At 41.8% G+C, this 22001-nt stretch overlaps 1 long non-coding RNA gene across 1 annotated transcript; it reads right to left on the bottom strand.

Annotated features, from left to right (window-relative positions):
• Positions 1–4464: 4464 nt before the first annotated feature.
• Positions 4465–12031, bottom strand: LOC119856094. Its single transcript, XR_005293154.2, has 3 exons — positions 11927–12031; positions 9421–9510; positions 4465–4959 (listed from the first exon to the last, which is right to left on the bottom strand). It is a non-coding gene; the product is annotated as an uncharacterized LOC119856094 (long non-coding RNA).
• Between the last annotated feature and the right edge of the window lie 9970 nt (positions 12032–22001).

Genomic DNA, 22001 nt, shown 5'->3' with positions numbered 1-22001 from the left:
ATCCCTAGAATATAAAGATGTAAGGGAAGAGACAAGACTAGCTTTGAATATATTGCTTCCATTTGTCTGTGTCACAGCCTTCATATTACCACAGCATAAACTTTTATAATGTTTCAATTAGATTAGAGAGGCTTATGATGAAATACCAACTATCCAGCTGTATTTTTGGTAGCAGTAATATGGAGTTGGGTGGTTTAGTTTTTAGGTGGATTTTCTTAAACTTTACACATGCTGTCTCTGGAGACTTTTATAAAATCTAATATAAATGTTTTAAGTCCTCAGTTTATTTTACAGAAATCACAGAACTAAAGAACTGTCTTTTTATATTCCAGATCCCATTTTTTTTAAAAGCTAACACTGAGAAAAACTAGCACAACTGAAGAATCAGACAGAAAGCAGGGGTAAAATCCTGGCTCCACTAAAGTCAATGGTTATACTCCCATTGACTTCAAAAAGGGCCAGATTTCATCACCAAGCCCACCCCCAAATACAAAACAAACTCCAAAACAAAAACAAACAAATAAAACCAAAGAGAAGGAAAAACCTTTAAGGCAAAAGGAAGCCATTATGTCAATGTCTCTCCTCCCATTGTGCTCTTCTAGGTTGCTTTGGACTAGTCCATGTGCTTGGACTACTCACTAACAGCCAGTGGGATGGAATGAGCCAACTAAATTGAAATATCCTTATTACCTGTAAACTGTTTATCTTACCATATATAATCAAGACTTGTCTAACCAATTTTGTCCTCTTATAAATCCAATAATAAAACCACATTACAAGGGGCAAAATCCTGTTCATAAATTGAGTTAGTAAATATGTTGAATCTAAGCAAATCACTTGTTTTTCTGTTGCCTCTAATTGGAGCAGAGGCTAAAAGCGCCTGTTTTATACCTAGAATTGATACGCCAGAGCATATAATGAAAATAATTAAAGTTAAACCCTTCTACCAGCACTGACCTATGCTTTCAGGGCTTCCAGCTGCCATTATTTTATTTATTAAGACATCTGTGGCATTCAAGAAATGACAGAGACAGTACCTTACTGGTTTAACAAAGTGATCCTTATGCCCTGGATACTAAGTTCCCTTTTTCCCCTCTTCTTAGTACTTTATTTTCTCGGGTCAAACTAAGCTGCAGAAGTTTGGAATTCAGGGAAAGCCAGTCAGTCCCCTTTCTAGCTTTCCGCCTCCCTTCACTGTTGAGGCCCCGTGCACAGCCTGGTGGTTGATCCACACAGAAGGCAAGAGGTGTTTCCACGGCTGCCCTTCATCAGGGTTCTTGCTGGACAGGTGCATCTTGAGATTACAGAAGAGGCTCCAGAAGAGTCCTGCCAGAGGAGGTTGCTAAAGGGACGCGCTGAACCATACTTCAATTAACCTAGCTATGCTTCACTGCTGGTCAATACTACCCATATTTTCGGTAGTACTGGCTCCCAATGGCACATAATCAGTGTGAGGACTTCTGGAATAAACCAAGCCTAGGTGAATTTCACCCTATATCTATAAAATATATATTTGTGTCTGCATAGCTCTTATGCAATGCCATAGTCCCTTCTCGAAAAAGATTTCTCCATTACAGCACTGATTAAAATTTTCCCTCTAGCTTTCTTCTAATCTGTATAACAAGAATTTCCCTTCATTTCTACCCAGTCAGACACTGGAGTCTCCTGTTCAGTTTTATATTCCAGAACAGCATGCAGGGTAGGACATAGACAAAGAATCAACCCCATTTTCAAATGTGTATTGCCATATCACTCCTTCACTGGCCTCTGATAGCAAGTGGTCTTGAATGGGGAGTTCTGCTTAATTTTACTCCCCAGTCATGCTCTCTTAGCCACCAGCCACTTTTTTATCCATGGAAAAATTTCTCCCTCCAGTCACATCTTGTCTCATTTCCTCTTTTTCAGGCTAGTCCAGACTACCAAAAAAAAAAAAAAAGTATTAGCTAACGTGTTTTATTTATGTGCTATTTAAAAGCTTAATACCTTGTGTAAACAGGCTCTAAGACCTTTAAAAATGTGTAGTTGGTCATGGTCAACCCTAGGCAAGGCTTTAAATGTGCTTTGTCACCATGAAGTGATAGGCAACTCACTCCACCTCCATTGTATTGTTATGGTTTGGGTTAAAACCTCATTGAAATTGATGGGTGTGAACATGATCTTCATTTACAATAGATGTAGGACAGTTAAGGAGCTCATTTAAAACAAGGCAAAATGCAGTCTTCCCAGAAACTCGCATCATTTAGGTAGAGACTTTGATCAGGGTGCATGTGCAGGTGAGACAGTTGAAGTGCAAAGAGCACAAGGAGAGACACAGGGACAGACAAACTGAAACAAGATATACTGAGAGGGACAGGCCGAGAGACTGGACAAGCATGGTGCATGATTCTGGAAAAAGCTAGGGATGGGGTGTTTGGATCTACTGTTGGCTGAACAGGCATGCAGCTATAAGGAAATACATCTCATTTTGTTTTGATTTCCCTGCATTCTGAGAAGTAGGTTTTTGTACAGTCCTTGTATATAGACAACTTTGCATCAAAGAAAATACCAGACTCCATTGTCAATTTGTACCACCAATTGGAACACCCTCAAGGCCCCAAACCTTGACTAGCCATTCAGGTAAAAAAAGGAATAACAATTTTCTTATGTCATGGGTGCTCACTCCCTATCTGTCTGACTGCCTTCCTTCAGAGCCTGCTCTGCAGCCACACAGAGAAGTTTTCAGGCACTGTATTCTACACCTTGATTATGGGCAGATCAGTGACAAGGTTTTCCATAACTTAAGAGATACCCTGGCAATCAGGGCCGGATTTAGGAGCAGGCGACCCAAGCGACCACCTGGGTGCTGGACTTGGACAGTACCAAGGCCGGAATTCGACACGAGGTGCAAAGCCTGCTGACTTCAAATTTCTAGTTTCAATTGTAGTTTGGCATGATAACCTGTTCCACATAAACATAGTAAGCAAGGCATTACAAACCCAGTTGATGGACATTGCAACCGCTACTACTTTGATGAAAAGCTGCCTTGATTTCGTTGTGGCCTATAGAGACAGCAGATTTAAAGATGCCATCACTGTTGCCAAAGAAATGATGGAAAATTTAAGAATTGAGTCTGTCTTCAATTAAACTCAATCATAGGAAGAAGAGACAGTTTGGTTATGAGGGGAAGATGAGGTGATGGGAAGTTCAGAAGAAAAATTCAAGAGGGAGGGTTTTTTGCTTGCTCATTGATACTCTCGAGTGTCCATCAAAGAAAGGTTCGGACAAATGAAGCACCACGAAAAGACCTGGGGTTTTTTGTATGATCTTAGTAAACTGCCGGAGGATGGGAAAAAACTCCAGAACAATTGTATGGACCTTCACCAGATGCTGACACATGGGAAATGTTTGGATGTCAATGATAAAGACCAGTCTTTGGATCTCTCTGATGCTGTGCTTCAGTTCGCGAGGGCAAAGGCGAGAAAAGCGACCTTTTGAACTGAAGGACTAGGCTTAACATTCTAAGGCTGTCACCTACTGTACTGCTATTTAATACTGGTCCACCCAATGTTGGTGCACAGTTCAACTTCTTGATGTTAGTACATTTCAATTATTCTTAAAATTTAAAAGGTTTCCATAAGCTTAGAGGAAGCTTTTTTTATTATTTGTTTACCTATGGCACAGATAAATACAGATGCACAGATCCTAGCATGCAAATTTATTGTCTTATATGACAGGGGTAAATCATGCATGCAAATTGTGCATCAGGGTAATGAAATGGGCTACAAATGCAATAAAAATAAGGTATTCAAAAATTTAACAAATGGATGGAGGGCGCTGAAGACACTCCTTGCCTGGGGCACCATTTGATCTAGGGTTGGCCCTGCTTGTGATGTCTCCTTTCCCTTTGGCCATGCCCCTTTTCTCAGCAGTACTATCTGCTGCACTGCCCCATCGTGTAGACCATACTAAGCATGGTCTATAGAGGTGGAGATTGATTCAGCACACACTTATCACTGTCAAGTTGCTAAATCAAGTTTACTGGCGTAAACTTTCCTTAATATGGGATAAACGGACCTGAACACAACCATGAATCTGGCGTACAGTATCTATAAATAGAGATCACATAAATAGACAATGACCCAGTTGTTCAAACTCCTAATCACACAAGTAGCCCCTTTCTCTTGTGAGTAACCCCAGTGACTCATGAGTGTAAAGACCACGTACTTTAGTAAGGGATTGCAGGATTGGTCTTACTATATTTCTAAGTAAAATGTCATGTATTCAAAACTGATTAGGTTTAAGAATCAGGTCTGAATTCTGAATAAGAATTGCAATACTTTTAATTGAGTTCAAGAAAACTAAACAATAGGAACAAACAAAACGTTACCAGCTGATGAGCCCAATTGCAAAAGCTTCTGTCTCTCAATGATTTACCTTTAGGCAATTAATGTTTATCCCACTTCTTATAGCCAACATTCAGACAACACCAGGAAGGCCAGAGGGACAGTACATTTAATTGAAAAATACAATTGCAGTTGTTTATTATTGTCATACATGTGAAAAATCAACATGGTGTTCATAAAGGAACATATGAAATTAGTTGCCAAGAAAGACCATGAAAGAAAATAACATAAGTGAGTTTAACAGGTAGCAAGACATTTTATGGGGAAGAGAGAGAGAGAGAGAGAACGAGAACGAACTCAAGGTACATTGAAAAAGGAGAAGAGAAAAGGGGTTAAAGTAAATATGAATAGAATAAATGGTATGTTGGACCAAATGGCCTTTTGTTGTCCAGTAGTTCCTTCTGTCCTCCACATCTGCATGTGAGCCTTTACAGTCAATGAAATAAAATTATATATGGGTCAAAGAAAGATGTTTCAGATGTTTTCAGGAGTTCAGGTATCTGCACATTTCAGTTTCCCCAAGCTCATAAACAAGGTGAACAATTTCTTATCTTCTGGATTATTAGTCAGTGAAATACTGTTGATAACAAAATGTTCAAACATTTGTGAGCAAGAGTTAACAAAAAGCATCAAACTACACCTATGGGTTGCACACTTACATCCCTCAAAAATGTTTGAATGCTTTTCACTTCTGTACCATAAATTTCTTCTCCCTCCCCACTTCTATTAATTTTTGCATGAGTTTAATGCTCATGAAATTTCTTACAGTCTAGGATAGCATCCAGAAATAATAAAGAAAAATAATTTAGAACTGTCATATGAGGAAGTCAAAGAGTCTAGCTTTTATTTATTGCTATTTCAAGTTTATTTTGGTATTACTCTCATGAAATCATCACACATTAAAGAGTGGTGAATACAGAAGTACAAAATGGGGCATTAAACAGCAATAAGAATCAGATCTACTGAAGGAGGAGAATATCATGCAATCTTCTTTGTATTACTTAGTAGAAACCAATGTTGACAAGGTAAAGCAGTACTATTTTGTCAGGAAGCCACTAAGGAATAAAAATGTAGTGTCTCAAGCCCTTGTCCCCCAGCAAAGGCTATTTGTTACTATGGAGTGAGTCCTCCTAGCCTAAGAAAGCTGTAAGGAGATGTGGATCCGATATATATTTTTTTTGGTAACTTTGAAGATGAATATTTGATATTTTTAATACTCAGAATCTCTTTAATAGCATCAGTCTTTACTATTCAATAGTGCAAAGGGCCTCTCTCCAAGGGATTAAAAAAAAAAAAAAAGGTTTCTAAAACCTCAGTTGAAAGATGCTGAAGGTTCTTCCTGACACATTCAGATACTTGACTACTTTTTTTTTTTTTTTTTTGGTTAGCCTTCCTTCTCTAATGGGATTATATCATTTCAGGCTACTCCAGTTGCTATTGTACTGCATAGTATTACAGGCCTTAAACAGTTGAGAGAGAAAACACTAGCAAATTATGACAGGAAAAGAATCATCCCAGGTTATTTCCAGAAAGGATCTTTAGAACTTCATCACAAAGATCAGCTACATGACCCGCTTCTACATCCTCTTTCTGAAGACTGCACATATCACAGATTAGCACTGGATGGTCAAATGGCCAAGGACTGCAAGAAGATGCCAAGATATCATATTTCTGAAATTATCCCAATGATTTTAAAGATACAGGGCAGACAGATATCTCTGACAAGGATAGAAAGTAATCCACGGTTTAATTTCACTTGTGTCCTCAGTGACCTCATGAAAGGGATAACCTCAAATATTTAGTTTGTAAACTCTTTGGGGGCAGAGGCTGTCTTTATTTTAGTTTTGTATACAAATACTATAATGTGCTTCTGGGTGCAACAGTAATATAGACAACCGTCACCACCAACAGGCCAACATGCTGATGTTTAAGAAGAAGAAGTTTTTACAGAACATAATAGGCCTTGATTCGGCCATCCTTACCTACATAAGCCACCACAGTAAGTTACTACTCAACATGAGTAAGCATGACAAAGTTGGGCCCTACATAAATTATAATATTTTCATTAAAGTTTCAATGACAACAGACTTATTATGATTTACTTTGAACATTTCCCACAAGTGTTGGAACACTGATGTTCAAATGTGAAACTGATGACAAAAAAAGTGAAACTCAATCAAGTATAATTGTCCAAAGTGATTGAAATGTGAAAAGGAAACAAAACCAAAGAAGTGCATTAGCTGTAGTTTAAAAACCCCTTAAGATTACTGCAACTAATTCATTAACAGCAACACTAAAATGGACATTTAGAAAAATAGTGGGCCAGATCCTTAGTTGGTGTAAATCACTGTAACATCATTGAAGTCAATGGAGCTATGCCAATTTACGCCAGCTGAGAACCTGGCCCATCAATTTCACGCAGACAGTGCTCCTTTTCTTCTATTTCTTAGGCCTCATTCCTGAATGACATCTGCTTGTCTGACTCCTCCAGAGCCCACTGACTCCCAGGGCTCCACTCGAGCAGTTACCGAAGTGGTGGTGGCAGCAGAGGGCTAGGCACATTGATTTGCAGAAAAAATGTAGCATACAGAGCTGGTTAGGAAAGGGTATTTGTTCCTATTAAAAATTTTGACAAATACAAAAACATTTTTGTTTTCGGTGAAGTTTTTTCCTTCAAAAGTTTGAGTTCGACAAAAGCCCGGCAATTTCATCTAAAGCAGAGATTTCCCATGGAAGTTTCCATTAAGACAAAAAAGTCAGTTTTCTTAGGAAAAAAGATCTTGAATGAAAAAGGTTGACCAGCTGTAACAGCACATTTTGGTGTAGGGAAACGAGATCCTAGAGGCTAAAGGCTGTACAGAGGGATAAGGTTCAGTGGTTCCCATGTTGTAGGGCCTTTTAGCAGAGAGCACAGTGTTTATTAGAACTCCACTCAGACTGTCTGAACATGATCTCAGGCAAACCAAACAGATCACTGATGAACATGATTCCTCTGCTCTTTCCAGCTTTAAAAGGGTGAGCAATCAAGCAAGTAGTACCATTAAAGTCAATAGCACCATATATTTGAGTAAGAATTCCTTGCACTACTATGGGTTGGAGGATCACACCATAGCTTATGCAGAACCAAAAGAGTTCATAGCCAAAGGAACACTATTCTATTATGGTACTAACTTTTTGCTACCCTACAGAGTCAAATACCTACTGCTGCTCTGACAAAGTATTTCATTGTTTGTGCTGGTTTAATTTTTAATTGTTTTCTGCACTAAAGATATTGCAAAGTCTTTGAAGTTCATTACATAGACTTTGAAGGAAGAAAACTGAAAATAAATCCTCTCTTAATAGTAAGAGATGAAGTGGGTTTTTTTGTTTTGAATTAATAACAATGTAATAAAAGCCACTAAAAGAAGTGGAATATGATATACTGTAAATAAAGTTTATTCAAAGATTTAGCACTGCTGTCTTTTTATCGGTTCAAGGCATTGGCTACTGACAAGTTAAATAATTTAATTCTGCAGACTAGTGCTCTGCTAACTGGTCCAGCTAGATATATATCACACACCTCAGACCATGATGAATGCTTGATAAGATTTTCTGACATGCTATACCATTAAACCAAGGGTCCTGAAGGTTTATCTGTCAAGACGTATTTAAAGTAAAACTTAAGCTTTTAGAAATTACAGTATTATATTGAATCAAGCATCTTCAAAATGCCAGGGATTTCCAGCAGAACTACCAACATCAGAAAGCTACGATTATTATACAATCTCCAATTTCAGCTGCTTAACCTTTAAAAAAATCTGATCTACTAATCTTCTAGCCAACCAAGTAGCTATTTTCAAGCCTTTCATAAGAAAGGAATATTTCATCTCTTAAGCCATATCTATGTATTGCCTTTCAGACCTGCAAATGCCACAGCAACCACCAGGTAGAGGACTCTTCTTTTGTAATGTGTAGGTAAGAAACAGCCCAACGGATTTTTTTTTTTGCAGAAGTATATTTTGTTTTATTTATAAATCTGGAGGAACTCACTGTGGATATAAAGAAGTCTTGTGACATGAAATGAATATCAAACAGTAGAGAGCCAGAGGGGGTTATTGCTGCTGTTTTGATTGATGACTGCATGTTTTCAGGAAAAGGGTCCAAACTGGTATTTTCAGACTCTTGTGCTGTCTGTTACATGACAGCTGAGATGCACAGAGCTACTTATTTAAAAAAAATTGTATGTTACATGCGCCCATCATTATCTGCATTGATTGTGGCCAGGCACCCAGATGGAGAGGGAAGAAAATTACTCATTAGATTGGAGGAAGGGGAAAAACAGACACACATTGCAACTGTATTGCCTTTGTTAAGCCTTTCATTCAGGGGACATTAGGGAATATTGTTACATCTGTTCAAAGACCTTTACAATAATTGATACTTTTTTGGTAAGACAAAGAAAGCTGCTCTGGCCAAGAGGAAATTAATAAGAGTATTGCATGCCTACATTCTTGGAACATACATAGCTGATTCAACCTAGGTAGTCAGAAACAAGGAGAATATGCATATTATACACACAGCACACAAAGCAAAATGCTTCACATCATGGAAGTGACGGGCATTGTGCTGGTACAGAGCACTGTACATATAAATGAAAGGTAAAAAGTGATGAACAAGACATGGAGTGCAATAATGAGAGTTTTGCTGCATGGCCACCAAGTTATTCCCCTGTTACAGGGCAGGAGTGTAATCAAAGAGAATCATATTCTCAGCTGGTATAAATTGGTGTAGCTCCATGGAAAGGAATGAGTCACTGATTTACAATAGGGCCCTGTCTCTTCAGGCATACCCTCCCCTTTTTTATCCGGTGCTATTAGAGGGTCGAAATGGTGTGCCAGGACCTTGTGGCATATTTCTGCTCAGCCCTGAAAACTGCTCACTGGAAGGGATTTGGGTTTTTTTTTGTTTTTGTTTTTAAACACACACTTCAGTGGGTGCAGGATCAGGCCCTAGCACTTTAGCTTAATTGCACTCAAACAAAGCTTCCATTCACACTTACCCCAGAGTGCAACCATCTTGCTCTGCCTCCTCCATATGGTACAGTGATTCCCAGGACCAAAGTCTTAGTGGTTTGCTGTTAAAATCCCATCTATTTTAGAAGAAAACAAAAATGATTTGAACTGAAAAAATTCTCAGTTATACTAGAAACGTCAAGGTCTTTATTAGAATAAACATTTAGCTTCCAGGTACAAATCAGCAGTATTTCCAAAATATTCCTCCTCTACTGAGATTTTAATATGCTATATACTGTAGTACTTTCTATCCCAGGGCCTCGTAAATGCTAAGGCTGAATTCAATGAAGATGTACATGATCCTCAATACTAAATGATTCAGCTTCAGGGTTGGCCAGTTTCTAAAGGTTGTGGTAGACTAATGATCTCTGAAGACTGTTTATGATACCAGTGAACTCATGATTTATTATTGTTAAGCCACTGACTTAGTGGCACTACAGAAATAAAAGGGATTCTATTATACATTTTAATGAAGACTTCTCAGAGCATCTGAGAGCTCAAATGAGACTAGATTAGAGCACCTGAAAGAGAAGGCAGCCAATTATAGGGGGGATTTTTAAGCAGAGATGTTCACTAATAAAATTAAAGTTTTAAGGTTTCACTTCAGTACAAAGAGAAGATGCCAATAAGACACCTTTCCCCATTGGGCTAGATCAGGGATTGGCAACCTTTGGCACGTGGCCCGTCAGGGAAATCCTCGCTGGTGGGCAGGGCCAGTTTGTTTACCTGCAGCATCCACAGGTTTAGCCAATCGTAGGTCCCACTGTTCACCATTCCAGGCCAATGGGGGCTGTGGGAAGTGGCGTGGGCCAAGGGATGTGCTAGCCACCACTTCCTGCATCCCCCAATGGCCTGGAATGGCAAACCGGGGCCAGTGGGAGCTGCAATCAGTCGAACTTGCAGATGCCAGTGGCTTTCCCTGATGGGCTGCATGCCAAAGGTTGGCGATTCCTGGGCTATCATTAGTTGCATCAGAGCACTACTTGGCAGACTGAAAATAAGGAACAAATATTAAACATTGAGGGTGATTAACCACTGGACTTGATTACCAACAGAAATGGCAGATGCTCTATCACTGGAAAGTATGCAAAAATCAAGATCTTTCTAAGAGATGTGTCCTAGATTAAATACAGGCTGTTGGGCTTGTCAAAAATTTAAAGGGAAGGGTAACCACCTTTCTGTATACAGTGCTATAAAATCCCTCCTGGCCAGAGGCAAAGTCCTTTTACCTGTAAAGGGTTAAGAAGCTCAGGTAACCTGGGTGGCACCTGACCCAAAATGACCAATGAGGGGACAAGATACTTTCAAATCTGGAGCTGCGGGGGTGGGGGGGGAAGGCTTTTGTCTGTCTGTGTGATACCTTTGCCCGGAACAGATCCAGGATGCAAGCCCCCCCAACTCTTTTTCTTTTGCCTCCATAGATCTCCTGTGGGCAGCCTCCTCTGTCTTTGCCCTGGCTTTTTCTCTGGCCATTTCTGCCTCCCTAGAAGCTTTTTCTATGGCCATTTATGCCTCCCTAGCAGCTTTTTCTTTGGCTGCTTGTGCATCAATCTCCATCTGTTTGAGTTCTACCTGTCTTTCATGTTCCTTCTGTCCTTTCCTTTCAAATCTGGCTAATTTCAATTTCTGTTGGACATTGCTTTCTATCATCCTAGCCTCTCTGTGTTTAACCTAGCTATACCCGAGGAAAAAAAAAAAAAAAAACACAACCTGCTTGTGAATTACCAATTTTGCTGTGCTGTAACCTGATACCTTTGCCTCTGATAGCTGTTCCAGCCTACAGAAAAATTCTTCTGTTAAAAACTAACACCTCTGCCTCCAGGCAAAGAGACAGAAAAAGCTCTAGCTGATTTCAGTTAAAAAAACAACAAACAAAAAACCTCTTCAGGTCTGTGCTTTTGGTTCAAAATGATCTCTGGTTCAAAATGATCCCACTGCTCTGCCACCATGTCAGGGTTCCCTCCCCACTCTGAACTCTAGGGTATAGATGTGGGGACCCACATGAAAGACCTCCTAAGCTTATTTTTACCAGCTTAGGTTAAAAACTTTCCCAAGGCACAAATTTCACCTTGTCCTTGAACAGTATACTGCCACTACCAAATGATTTGGACAAAGAACAGGGAAAGGACCACTTGGAGTTCCTATTTCCCCAAAATATCCCCCCAAGCCCTTACACCCCCTTTCTTGGGGAGGCTTGAGAATAAACAAGATGAGCACAACCCAGCCTTGGATTTTTAAGACCCAAAAAACCCAATCAGATTCTTAAAAAACAGAACTTTATTAGAAGAACAAAAAAAGATAAGAGAACAACTTTATAAGATTAGAATGGAAGATAATCATACAAGCAGTCAGATTCAAAACAGAGAATCCCTCTAGGCAAAACCTTAAGTTACAAAAAGACACAAAAACAGGAATACACATTTCCTCCAGCACAATGGATTTCACAAGCCAAAACAAAGAAAACCTAATGTATTTTCTAGCTAGATTACTTACTAACTTTACAGGAATTAGAGGGCTTGCATCCTGGATCTGTTCTGGGCAAAGGTATCACACAGACAGACAAAAGCCTTTCCCCCCTTCTCCAGATTTGAAAGTATCTTGTCCCCTCATTGGTCATTTTGGGTCAGGTGCCAGCCAGGTTACCTGAGCTTCTTAACCCTTTACAGGTAAAAGGACTTTGCCTCTGGCCAGGAGGGATTTTATAGCACTGTTTACAGAAAGGTGGTTACCCTTCCCTTTATAGTTATGACAGGGCTTGATGCAAGAGTTAGTGTAAAGTTCTAAAAAGACTAGTGTTATGCAAGAGGTCACACTAGATGGTTTCTCCTAGCCTTAAAATCTGTGAAACACAGTTTCTGCAGGGTTGAAAATGGAGGCATTTGCAACAACTAAATTGTGCTTTCAATTATGAATACACATCTCACACTGAAATCAGCGGGCAAGAGAGTGTGTTAGCCCTTAGGCAAGGAAGCAAAGTGAATAATCATTGTTTGTAGAAGGCTATCAAGACCTCATCACACTCACATGCACCCAGAAGTGTCTTTCCACCCAGGTGTTCCCATGCAGATTGTTGTTTTGAATGCCCTTGAGGCTGGCCCTTTTTTTAAGCCATAGATGCACTATTGAAAATTGGAGTTTGTCTGTCAAATTATTTTTGGAGGCTTTGGGGATGCTTTGCAGAGAGAGAGAGAGAGAGAGAGAGAGAGAGAGAGCAGGATTACACAATTTTATTTTAGTAAAAAGAAAAGGAGGACTTGTGGTACCTTAGAGACTAACTAATTTATTTGAGTATAAGCTTTTGTGAGCTACTGCTCACTTCATTGGATGCATTCAGCAGAAAATCTGAAACCTTTTATTTTAGTACAACTTGAAAGGTCTGAAATGGAAGGTTAAAAATCGGGGGGTGGGGGAGAGGGGGAGGAAGAGCTTCAGCAGCAAGATCTAACATATAGCAAGATGCCATAATATTATAAATAGAAATATAGATAATCCCTTCTGAATTAGTGACCAATATTTATGATTTCTTTTTAAACAGCATTTGTACTGTTTGATGCAACTGGATTCAAGTTACTGAAAGGAACTTTATTCATCTCAAAATACCAGAACAGTATCAAAATTTAAAACTAAATAAAAAGGGAGTTTCTTTAGATTATTTAAATCCTGGTGCATTGAACAGTAAAAGTTGACCAAAATAAATAAATTTATAAAGTGACCCATTGGTCATTTAATCAAACTGATTTCAGGAGGGAATATCTAAGTTTCCTTCAATATTACTCTCACACTCTGCTAATCTGGTAGCTATCACCGCTACAATTCAAAGACCCACCCCCACCCATGCATACCCCACACCCGTGCTTTGGCCTTCTGTTTCTGACCTTTCAGGTTCTGAAATTAAACTGCAAAAATTTCTCTCTCACCAAAGCATCCTCCAAAGGTCCAAACATCATTGCTAAGGACACATAAAATTTCAATTTTCTGTAGTAAAGTGATCGCTATTAAAAAGTCAACATTTTCCAAAAGATTACAGCTACTGCAGTTTTCCCCCTCTGCTTAGAAAGGTAGATGATAATGTCAGTATGTTTTGTACCAATGCGTAGGAACTGTTGAAAAATTCTGACTTATTAATGGTGGCTATTCTATACCTATCACTGAAATCTATGGTTAGCCTCATGGGGTCTCAAAACAAGCAATTGCTAGGTGAAAAGGGGAATATTTAATGGGTATTCTAATGGGCATTCACCCATCGACTGCACAATTGTTGCTTGCACTTGCAGTGGTACACTACATCTATCCACACTAACCATCCTGTTTCAGGTGCAGTGCTGCTCTGCTTCTTCACTTAGCCCTGGTCTACACTAGGCATTGAGGTAGAATTTAGTAGCGTTAAAATCGATATAACCCTGCACCCGACCACATGACGAAGCCCGCTTTTTTTTACTTAAAGGGCTTTTAAAATCAATTTCCTTACTCCACCCCCGACAAGGGGATTAGAGCTGAAATCGGTCTGGCTGGGTCGAATTTGGGGTACTGTGGATGCAATTAGATGGTATTGGCCTCCAGGAGCTATCCCAGAGTGCTCCATTGTGACCGCTCTGGACAGCACTTTCAACTCAGATGCACTGACCAAGTAGACAGGAAAAGGCCCGCGAACTTTTGAATTTCAATTTCCTGTTTGGCCAGTGTGGCAAGCTGCAGGTGACCATGCAGAGCTCATCAGCAGAGGTGACCATGCAGAGCTCATCAGCAGAGGTGACAGTGATGGACTCCCAGAATCGCAAAAGAGCTCCAGAATGGACCGAACGAGAGAAACGGGATCTGATCGGTGTATGGGGAGAGGAATCCATGCTATCAGAACTCTGTTCCAGTTTTTGAAATGCCAAAACATTTGTCAAAGTCTCCCAGGGCATGAAGGACAGAGGCCATAACAGGGATCCTAAGCAGTGCCGTGTGAAACTTAAGGAGCTGAGGCAAGCCTACCAGAAAACCAGAGAGGCGAATGGCCGCTCCAGGTCAGAGCCCCAAACATGCCGCTTTTATGATGAGCTGCATGCCATTTTAGGGGGTTCAGCCACCACTACCCCAGCTGTGTTGTTTGACTCCTTCAATGGAGATGGAGGCAACATGGAAGCAGGTTTTGGGGACGAGGAAGATGATGATGATGAGGTTGTAGATAGCTCACAGCAAACAAGCAGAGAAACCGGTTTTTCTGACAGTCAGGAACTGTTTCTCACCCTGGACCTGGAGCCAGTACCCCCCCCGAACCCACCTAAGGCTGCCTCTCAGACCTGACAGGCGGAGAAGGGACCTTTGGTGAGTGTACCTTTTAAAATAGTATACATGGTTTAAAAGCAAGCATGTTTAATGATTAATTTGCCCTGGCATTCGTGGTTCTCCTGGATGTACTCCCAAAGCCTTTGCAAAAGGTTTCTGGGGAGGGCAGCCTTATTCCATCCACCATGGTAGGACACTTTACCACTCCAGGCCAGTAGCACGTACTCAGGAATCACTGTAGAACAAAGCATTGCAGTGTATGTTTGCTGGCGTTCAAACAACATCCGTTCTTTATCTCTCTGTGTTATCCTCAGGAGAGTGATATCATTCATGGTCATCTAGTTGAAATAGGGTGCTTTTCTTAAGGGGACATTCAGAGGTGCCCATTCCTGCTGGGCTGTTTGCCTATGGCTGAACAGAAATGTTCCCCACTGTTAGCCACGTGGTGGGGAGAGACAAAATGCGACCTTGTAACGAAAGCACATGTGCTATATACGTAATGTTAACAGCAAAGTTTACCGTGAAAGAGTGTACCCATTGTTCTATAAAATGTGTCTTTTTAAATACCACTGTCCCTTTATTTTTCTCCACCAGCTGCATGTGTTTCAAGGATCACAGGATCTTCTCCTTCCCAGAGGCTAGCGAAGATTAGAAGGTGAAAAAAACGCACTCATAATGAAATGTTCTCCGAGCTCATGCTGTCCTCCCACACTGACAGAGCACAGATGAATGCGTGGAGGCAGACAATGTCATAGTTCAGGAAAGCACAAAATGATTGGGAGGAGAGGTGGCAGGCTGAAGAGAGTAAGTGGTGGGCAGAAGAGAGGGCTGAAGCTGAAAGGTGGCAACAGCGTGATGAGAGGAGGCAAGATTCAATGCTGAAGCTGCTGGAGGATCAAACGAATATGCTCCAGCGTATGGTTGAGCTGCAGGAAAGAGAGCAGGAGCACAGACCACAGCTACAGTCCCTGTGTAACCAACCTCCCTCCTTCCCAATTTCCATAGCCTCCTCACCCAGATGCCCAAGAACGCGGTGGGGGGGGGCCCTCTGGCCACCCAGCCACTCCACCCCAGAGGAATGCCCAAGTAAGATAAGGCTGGCATTCAATAAGTTTTAAACTTTAAAGTGCTGTGTGGCCTTGTCCTTCCCTCCTCCACCACCCCTCCTGGGCTACCTTGGTAATTATCCCCCTGTTTATGTGATGAATTAATAAAGAATGCATGAATGTACACCAACAATGACTTTACTGCCTCTGCAAATGGTGATCGAAGCGAGCTGGGGAGGGTGATTAGCTTACAGGGAAGTAGAGTGAACCAAGGGGCAGGGGATTTCATTAAGGAGAAACAAACAGAACTTTCACACCATAGCCTGGCCAGTCATGAAACTGGTTTTCAAAGCTTCTCTGATGCTCACCACACCCTCCTGTGCTCTTCTAACCACCCTAGTCTCTGGCTGTGCGTAACCAGCAGCCAGGTGATTTGCCTCAACCTCCCACCCCGCCATAAATGTCTCCCCCTTACTCTCATGGATATTATGAAGCGCACACCAAGCAGTAATAAGAGTGGGAATATTGGTTTTGCTGAGGTCTAACTGAGTCAGTAAACTGCGCCAGCCCGCTTTTAAACGTCCTTCACATTCTACCACCATTCTGCACTTGCTCAGCCTGTAGTTGAACAGCTCCTGACTACTCTCCAGGCTGCCTATGTAGGCTGGGTCCCCAAGGATAACTATAGGCATTTCAACATCCCCAACGGTTATTTTCTGGTCTAGGAAGAAAGTCCCTTCCTGCAGCTTTTGAAACAGACCACAGTTCCTGAAGATGCGAGCGTCATGTACCTTTCCCGGCCATCCCACGTTGATGTTGGTGAAACGTCCCTTGTGATCCATCAGTGCTTGCAGCACTCTTGAAAAGTACCCCTTTCGGTTTATGTACTCGCTGGCTTGGTGCTCCTGTACCAAGATAGGGATATGGGTTCCATCTATGGCCCCACCACAGTTAGGGAATCCCATTGCAGCAAAGCTATCCACTATGACCTGCACATTTCCCAGGGTCACTACCCTTGATATCAGCAGATCTTTGATTGCATTGGCTACTTGCATCACAGCAGTCCCCACAGTAGATTTGCCCACTCCAAATTGATTCCTGACTGTCCAGTAGCTGTCTGGCGTTGCAAGCTTCCACAGGGCTATTACCACTCGCTTCTCAACCGTGAGGGCTGCTCTTATCTTGGTATTCTTGTGCCTCAGGGCAGGGGAAAGCAAGTCACAAAATTCCATGAAAGTGCCCTTACCCATGCAAAAGTTTCGCAGCCACTGGGAATCGTCCCAGACCTGCAACACTATGCGGTCCCACCAGTCTGTGCTTGTTTCCCGGGCCCAGAATCGGCATTTCACTACATGAGCCCACCCCATTAGCACCATGATGCCCACATTGCCAGGGCACGTGCTTTGAGAGAAGTCTGTGTCCATGTCCTCATCACTCTCGTAACCGCGCTGACATCACCTACTCGCCTGGTTTCGCTTTGCCAGGTTCTGGTGCTACATATACTGCTGGATAATGCGTGTGGTGTTTAATGTGCTCCTAATTGCCAAAGTGATCTGAGCGGGCTTCATGCTTGCCGTGGTATGGCGTCTGCACAGAAAAAGGCGCGGAACGATTGTCTGCCGTTGCCCTGATGGAGGGAGGGGCGACTGATGACATGCTTACAGAGTTGGCTTACAAGGAATTAAAATCAACAAAGGGGGTGGCTTTGCATGAAACTGAATGGCCGCCTCAAGGATAGAACTCAAAACTGGGTTTAGCAAGCCATTGATTTCACAGAGGGAGGGAGGGAGGGAGGGGAAAATGAATACAAAACAAATCTGGTCTATTTCTTGTTTTGAGCCACTTCATCTATCTTTATATATCTTGCTGACAGCAGACTGTGCAGTACAACCACTAGCCATCGTCATCTCCAGGGTGCTTGGCAGAAGATGGTGCAGTATGACTTCTAGCCATCATCTTCTGCTAGCTGCAGATTAAAAGACAGTGCACTGCCGGTAGGACTCAATTGCCATGAGATGAAACAAGGGAAATGACCTTGCTGAGTCACTCCCATGTTTGCCCAGGTGCCCGGTTAAAAGAGCACCCAGGACTACGTCGATGACGGCTACCAGTCATACTGCACTGTCTGCTGCCAAAAGGCAATAAACTGCTGCTGTGTAGCAATGCACTACCATGTCCGCCAGCACCCAGGAGACATACGGTGATGGTTAGCTGAGCGGGCTCCATGCTTGCCGTGGTATGGCGTCTGCACAGGTAACTCAAGAAAAAAGACGCAAAACGATTGTCTGCCCTTGCTTTTATGGAGGGAGGGAGGGAACGGGGGCCTGACAATATGTACCCAGAACCACCCGCGACAATGTTTTAGCCCCATCAGGCACTGGGATTTCTACCCAGAATTCAAATGGGTAGTGGAGACTGCGGGAACTGTGGGTTAGCTACCCACAGTGCAATGCTCCGGAAGTCGATGGTTGCCTCAGTACTGTGGATACACTCCGCCGACTACATACACTTAGAGCATTTGTGTGGGGGGACACACAATCGACTGTATAAAAACGCTTTCTACAAAACCAACTTCTATAATTTCGTAGTGGAGACATATCCTTAGTGTACCTTGCACAGTGCACCCTGTGGATGTAGATGGTTCCATTTATCGCACAAGTCCCAGCACTGTTCCTGGGGCCAACACATAGTACCTATATTAGGCTCTGATTACATTTTTTATTTTTTCCAAAAGTGGTTCTGTCCTGTACAGAATCAATGTTTTGGTTATGAGGGGCAGGGAATATTCTGCACACTCACAATACAGATAACATGGCACAGGACAACCACATACATCTAGAGCTGGTGACCAACTGACACTGGGCATAGAAGCTTCCATGAAAAAAGTTGCCTCCTTTTAGTAGCAGGGAGCTGGTATTCCAATTCCTGATATTCTAACGTCTCATTTTACACGTTGTTGTGTAGTAGTTTAAATGGACACATGTACATTAAAAAAAAGTGAAAAACCCCAAACGAAATCCCTACCAAAACAAAACACTCCATTGCACATGCATTTCCCCCCCCCCACCCTGGAGAGAAGATGAGAGGGAATGAATCACATGCAAAATTAGTCACTATGCTTATGGAACTACTAGAAGATGCTCCAATACCACAGCAAAGAGGGTGAATAAGAACATGTACAGAATAGAATTCTTTAACATGTGTGTTTGGCTGAGTAGATTATCCTGAAATTGCATAACACATTCAGTTCCTTGGGTGAAAAGTGCAAACATTAATCAAGTCTCATAAAATCCTGTACAAATATACCCATTTTACAAACTGGGAAACTGAAGTCCAAAATGGTTACATGATGTGCCAAGTCTGTGAAACAGTCCGGAACAAAATGTAGCTCTCCTGAGTTTTAGTCCAGCGTAACTCACAAAACACCCCTTCCAACCTGACTGAATCTTTCTTACAGATGTGGTTGTCACATGCTGTAGTTCTGAACCATGCCACCGGAAGTATGTATCCTATTACTCAGAGAAGTAGGTGCTCCTTCATCAGGGGGCTTCATGCAGCAGAAGTCAGCAGGCAGAATAAGGAATAGGAGTGACAGAGAAGTGAGCAAAATGAAGAGCAAAAGACAACCCTCTTCCCTCCTATCCCCAACCATCACCCTTCTGGGATAGCCACTTCTAGCCAAGTGAAGTGAGTTGCCTTCAGATAGTTTTCAGTTTCTGGATGAGAGCACCCATCCTGACAGCAGTCTTCAAGTAATCTTCTACTGGGATACACTGATTTATCATATATCTCCAACTGTCTTGACCTCTTTAATGGGAAAGTGTCAAACAATAAGCTGGAACAGAATAGCAATACAGTAGCAGTAGCAACCACCACTCTAAAAGGAGGTTTCAGAGTAGCAGCTGTGTTAGTCTGTATCCACAAAAACAACAGGAGTACTTGTGGCACCTTAGAGACTAACAAATTTATTAGAGCATAAGCTTTTGTGAGCTACAGCTCACTTCATCGGATGCATAGAATGGAACATATAGTAATATATATTTATTTAATATATATATATAATTACACACACATACAGAGAAGTTGGAAGTTACCATACAAACTGTAAAAAGAAAAGGAGTACTTGTGGCACCTTAGAGACTAACAAATTTGAGCATAAGCTTTCGTGAGCTATCCGATAAAGTGATCTGTAGCTCACAAAAACTTATGCTCAAATAAATTTGTTAGTCTCTAAAGTGCCACAAGTACTCCTTTTCTTTTTGCGGATACAGACTAACATGGCTGTTACTCTGAAACCATACAAACTGTGAGAGGCTAATTAGTTAAGATGAGCTATTATCAGCAGGAGAAAAAAACTTTTGTAGTGATAATCAAGATATTTATTTAATTTACTTATTTATTTAATATTTATTTAAATATTTACATATTTATTCAAGTGACACCATCATAGGACCTAATCACATTAGCCATACCATCAGGGGCTCGTTCACCTGTACATCTACCAGTGTGATATATGCTATCATGTGCCAGCAATGCTCCTCTGCCATGTACATTGGCCTAACCAGACAGTCGCTACGCAAAAGAATAAATGAATACAAATCTGACATCAGGAATCATGACATTCAAAAACTGGTAGGAGAACACTTCAACCTTTGTGCCCACTCAGTAAGAGATTTAAGGGTAGCAATTTTGCAAAGGAAAAGCTTCAGAAACAGACTCCAACAAGAGATTGCTGAGCTTGAATTAATATGCAAACTAGATACTATTAACTTGGGTGTGAATAGAGACTGGGAGTGGCTGGGTCATTAGACATATTGAATCTATTTCCTTAAGTTAAATATCCTCACACCTTCTTGTCAACTGTCTAAATGGGCCATCTTGATTAGCACTACAAAAGTTTTATTCTCCTGCTGATAATAGCTCATCTTAACTAATTAGCCTCTCACAGTTTGTATGGTAACTTCCAACTTATCTGTATGTGTGTATCTATCCATCTGTCTTACTATATGTTCCATTCTATGCATCCGATGAAGTGAGCTATAGCCCATGAAAGCTTATGCTATAATAAATTTGTTAGTCTCGAAGGTGCCACAAGTACTCCTGTTCTTTTCACTCTAAAAGGATTAAGCCTAGTAATAGGTCCTGCTAGTAAAATCGTTTCAGAAAAGGGCAAGATCTATTCCTGGTTATACCTGTGTAACCCCATAAATCTCCACATGGAAACTGACTTCAGTAGGGTAACCTGGGTATAACCAAGAGCAGAAAAGGACCAAATCTAGAGTCTCTTACTTAGTTTTTTTACTCAGCCCTGGTCTACACTAGGAGTTGAGGTCAAATTTAGCAGCGTTAAATCGATTTAACCCTGCACCCGTCCACACGACAAAGCACTTTTTTCCGACTTAAAGGGCTCTTAAAATCGATTTCCTTACTCCACCCCCGACAAGGGGATTAGCACTGAAATCGGCCTTGCACAGTCGAATTGGGGTACTGTGGATGCAATTAGACTGTATTGGCCTCCGGGAGCTATCCCAGAGTGCTCCATTGTGACCACTCTGGACAGCATTCTCAACTCAGATGCACTAGTCAGGTAGACAGGAAAAGGCCCACGAACTTTTGAATTTCAATTTCCTGTTTGGCCAGCATGGCAAGCTGCAGGTAAGTGCAGAGCTCATCAGCAGAGGTGACCATGATGGAGTCCCAGAATCGCAAAAGAGCTGCAGCATGGACCGAACGGGAGGTACAGGATCTGATCGCTGTATGGGGAGAGGAATCCGTGCTACCAGAACTCCGTTCCAGTTTTTGAAATGCCAAAACATTTGTCAAAGTCTCCCAGGGCATGAAGGACAGAGGCCATAACAGGGACCCTAAGCAGTGCCGTGTGAAACTTAAGGAGCTGAGGCAAGCCTACCAGAAAACCAGAGAGGCGAACGGCCGCTCCGGGTCAGAGCCCCAAACATGCCGCTTCTATGATGAGCTGCATGCCATTTTAGGGGGTTCTACCCCAGCCGTGTTGTTTGACTCCTTCAATGGAGATGAAGGCAACATGGAAGCAGGTTTTGGGGACGAGGAAGATGATGATGATGATGAAGTTGTAGATAGCTCACAGCAAGCAAGCGGAGAAAGCGGTTTTCTCAACAGCCAAGAAGTGTTTCTCACCCTGGACCTGGAGCCAGTACCCCCCAAACCCAACCAAGACTGCCTCCCGGACCCCCCAGGTGGAGAATGGACTTCTGGTGAGTGTACCTTTTAAA

The sequence above is a fragment of the Dermochelys coriacea genome, chromosome 5 (assembly GCF_009764565.3).
Source record: "Dermochelys coriacea isolate rDerCor1 chromosome 5, rDerCor1.pri.v4, whole genome shotgun sequence".
Lineage (NCBI taxonomy): Eukaryota > Metazoa > Chordata > Testudines > Dermochelyidae > Dermochelys > Dermochelys coriacea.
The sequence above is the reverse complement of the archived record's forward strand: the minus strand, read 5'-3'. Positions and strand labels throughout refer to the sequence as shown.